General features: G+C 43.3%; 1 pseudogene; it reads right to left on the bottom strand.

Annotated features, from left to right (window-relative positions):
* Positions 1-1651: 1651 nt before the first annotated feature.
* LOC102393002 lies at positions 1652-3287 on the bottom strand (annotated as a pseudogene).
* Positions 3288-4501: the final 1214 nt, after the last annotated feature.

Genomic DNA, 4501 nt, shown 5'->3' with positions numbered 1-4501 from the left:
CTCAACTAACTTGGCATGTGAGCAATAAGCTTACATGCCACTTAGGGTTTGCTCTTGTTGCACAGCATTAGACAGTTGGTAGATTGATATGCCAACATTTAATTATCCTACCTCGAAAGTTGGTTGTTGCCACATTTTTTTTCCTTATAACAATCTTTGTTTTGCTCATTATTTTCTTAGGAATGAAATTGCTGTCAAAGAGCATATAAGAATCTCAGGACACATTACAAAAAGTCTTTTCCAGAATGATGCTGTGTGGTACAATTTTTAGGAGTGTCTCTTAAAATCTTGCTGTTCTTAATGATTGACCTGTTGTCTCTTTTCATTTAATATTTTCCAAACTTAAGTAGGTTGGGCCCAGTCCATGGTGATCTGTGTGTTGAACTTCTAGGACAGTTATCATCTCTCTCTTTAGTTTTTAGATGCCTCCTAAGTTATCGTTACTGTTTTTTTGTGTGTGTGTGGAAGATTTTATTTTTCAAACCTTTAGAGGAATCAACTCCCTTTACTATAACTTTTTGTAAAATGCCACCGAATCCCAGGGATGCAGGTTAAGCCATGCTCAAGAACAGACCCTCTCCAGGCTGAGTCTCCTTAATAGCTTACCTGGAAGTCACAGAGAGGCAGTCCTAGAAGATGACGCTTTGAAAAAGCCAATCTTTCTCCTATTTTTAGATTTGGGCCCGTTTCCAGTATTTTTTTTTTTAACTTTCATATGTGAGTTTAACTCAGAGTTAAACTTTTAGTTTTCTCCATTTAAAACTGAAAGAATTAAAATGCAGGGAAGAATGGCTATGTCTTCATGTCTTAGGGACACACAAGCTCAGACGTGTGTGTGGCAGACTGCCTGCTCAGGACAGACCAACGGGGACGCCATACGCCTCTCTGGGCGAGAGTGCCGCCCACAGCGCTTTGCAGTTGTCAAGTGTGTGGGAAGTACAGGCAATAAAAATCCTGAAATAAATGGATGTCTGTAATGGCCCTTTGTAGATGGCAGCCAGTGAACTGAGAAAGGCTGGTTTCAAGCTTGAACCCTCACCTGTTCTCTCCCCATCACAGATATTTCAAACAGCAGTGCAGGAACCACAATGACTGCCATTAAAATGAAAGCTCATTTTTTAAACTAGTGCTGGAACGCATACGTATTATAGTAACAGGACAGAGATCAACGTCTGACAGCTTTCACATGATCCCGACATGACTCTTTGTCTATACTCTGTATAAATAACCTACCCCTAAGTTTACTCCTTAAGTGACATAGCCAGTTTTAGTTCATGAATCGTGGTGTCTAAATGAGCTGGTTAACTTGCTTTTTGTCTCTTCGCCTGAGTCACGGTTAGGTCACTTGCAAGTCTCATGCAAAACCGAGAAACTAGATACAGGAGTTAAGCCTCGAAAACAGGTGACATCTTGAGAACATGCAGGAGTGGGTGGTGTGGCAGGGTCTGAGTGTCCAGACTCCATGGGCTTGGTCAGCAGAAGCCCAACCCAGCCCTAAGCAAGGTTTCCAGGCTCCAGGGCGAGGGGGAGCCTCCTGCCAGGGGCTCAGGGAGATCCAATTGCTTTGCTCAGCCTCTGTGCTGAGTTTTCAAGACATCCTGGATCGGTTTCCTGCCCGGGAGGAGATGCCTCAAGGTGGACTGGTGTGGTGTTATTCTAGCATCTTTACCAGGTATGGACCTTGCAGTCTGTAGCCAAACTTTCTGTAGTAGTTCCTGGTGCTGACCCCTGATACAACAGCTATTTTCCCAGATCCATGTTCTTCTCTGGCTATTCATTCTGCTTCCTCCATCAGCAGCATGCCAAAGCCCTGATGCTGAATTTAGTGGGATCCCGACTGCTTACGGGGACCGCACTTCCGTACACGTGCAGCTCTTGGACTATGGACACACCCCCAACCAATTCGAAATGGAATGTCTCCTCTGAACACTTCTGTGATCTCAGGAGGCCAATCAAGATGTCCTGATCTGGGTCTTTGTACGATAAGGTTTCCCAGCCTCCATTTGCAACATAATCTCTTCTCACCAATTCAACCTGGTATGGCCGGACTTTGTGATTAATTTCTTGGATTCCAACCTCTCTGGTTCTCACATCATGACACTGTATTCCAAGGTCTTTCATTCTTGCAAATGCCAGCTCTCTCAAGTTTCCGTGCTCCACTCCTGAGCTGACGGCATTGGAATATCTCTCTGCATGGGGTACACTCGAGTCCACGGGGGAACGAGGGCCAGGATCCGGGCCACCAATTCGATCAGATCGCTGGGGGAATAACTCGTGTATCTTCCTGACTTCCAGAGCTCATAGAGCCCTGTCCCATGAGTCACCAGAGTAGGGTAGAGTTTCAAATCGTCAGGACGGAAAGCTGGGTTCTCGAAAAAGTCTGTAAACTGTTCAGTGTCTCTCTCCAGCCCCATGTTCGGCAGATCAGGCATCATGTGAGCCACCACTTTGAAGCCAGAATCCTTGGCCAGGTGGAAGGACTCGCACACTGCCTTCACAGTGTGGCCCCAGTTGGTATCTCTGGCCACATCCTCATTGACACTCTGCACCCCAATCTCTAGCCTTGTGCAGCCGTAGGTCAACATGTCACTGAGGTGCCGCTTCATGCAGTAATCTGATCTGGTCTCAATAGTAATTCCTATGCACTTTGTGAGACTTCTCTCAGAATACTTGACGGCCTCATAAATATTGTTGGAGGTATGTCCTGATAAGGCATCATGTAAATCTCGAATAAAATAATCTCTCTATTCTTCTGGATGGGCCATAAATGTTCCACCCATCACGATAAATTCCACTTTATCCACCCTGTGACCAAGTTGTTTTCACTGTTCTATCTGGTGTCTAGTCTGCAGGTAAGGGTCATACCTCGCATGGATAGCTCACGTGGAGGTTGGCTCATATCCAGTGTAAGACTGGGTGGAATATTCGAAATCTGAATCAGGTCCGCCAGGGCAGTACACACATATATTTCCTGTAAAACTGATGTGTGGACATCTGTGGGGTTTGCACATGACAGCCACAACAGCAGTCCCACTGGCAGTTCTGATGGGTTTCGCCTTAAGCTTGGGGACCAAGACCTTCTGATACTGAGGCGGGACCGCAGCGATGATGTCCACCAGGTGGGGCTGTGCCGAGAGCCCATATTTGGCAGCTGTCCTGGTCTTCACCTTATTTAGATCAATGTCTTTTCCCTGTTGGTGAGCTTCAATTAGTTGTGTAATAACATCTCCTATGGTCAGCATCATTAGCTGAGCAGGGCTGAGATCGCCTTTGCGCTTCTGCCTCATCTCTGCTGTCATACCAGCCGCCACCCCAGAAAATGTAGATATCTACTCCTCATTACTGTTTTTATATGTACTTGTCTCTCTAACTAGACTTTTCTAACTAGCATTTATTTAAGGCAACGCGAGTGCAATGCATAATCTTTGGGTAGTTAGTAGTATGATTTGATTGAAGTCAGTATTTTAAAAAATGGGCATAGTTTTAAGTAATTACTTATGAGTCTGTCCATGAAATAAGAAATCAAGCAAATGTAAATGGTGTTAGAGAGGCAGTAAATGGGATTTGTAGGGAGAGTTATTTATGTTGGTCAAGACTTCATTTTACTTAAAACCTACATCTAATTCTAAGCTCGATAAATTTTATTTGAGTAGTACTGATTATAATTAGTGAACCACAGAAGTCTGACCTAGTATCATCACAAACACACACGTGCAACATAAGTGCAACACACAGCAAATAGTTTTCTTCCTTCAGGGTACTTTAATGTATATAATAGCACAAATGGTATTTGTAAATGGTCATGTGGACAGAGAAGTACAGATGACCTACTCAGACAAGGTAGCCTTTAATAAAAAGGATAAACTATTGGGCTGTATTCAGGAAGTATTAAGTATGTCTGATAGTTCTTTGTTCATGCATTTAGATCAGAAATAATGTTGAAGCGCAGGCTGCTTGACAGAGGCTGAGATAAATCCATGTTCATCTGGAATCTAGAGTGTCCGCATAAGTGAATGCTGTAGAAGTCTCTGGAGAGTGTTATGAGACAAATTCCTGGGATGGTGACACTATGAATAGCCTGGGATGTGGAATTCTGTGTTTCAGAGAGGATCTTAAAAATATCTGTGTTCTGATCGTACAGTTCTATTTTGGCATTTTGCCTTTTTTTTTAAATTGGAGAATAGTTACAGTGTTGTGTTACTGTCAGTTATATGGCAAAGTGAATCAATTATACATATAAACTCTTTTTTTAGATTCTTTTCCCATATAGGCCATTACAGAGTACTGAGTGGAGTTCCCTGTGCTATCCAGTAGGTCTTTTAGTTACCTATTTTATGTATAGTAATGTGTATATGTCAGTCCCAGTCTCCCAGTTCATCCCTCCCCCTCTACCCCCACCTTTCTGCCTGGTAACCATACATTTGTTTTCTTCGTCTGTGACTGTATTTCTGTAACATTTTGCCTTTCATTTTGTAACAATACATAGATTCTGATCCTCAGC

Source organism: Bubalus bubalis, chromosome 1 (assembly GCF_019923935.1).
Source record: "Bubalus bubalis isolate 160015118507 breed Murrah chromosome 1, NDDB_SH_1, whole genome shotgun sequence".
In the NCBI taxonomy this organism is placed as follows: Eukaryota; Metazoa; Chordata; class Mammalia; order Artiodactyla; family Bovidae; genus Bubalus; species Bubalus bubalis.
Note: the sequence above shows the minus strand (reverse complement) of the source record. Positions and strands in the feature narration are given on the sequence as shown.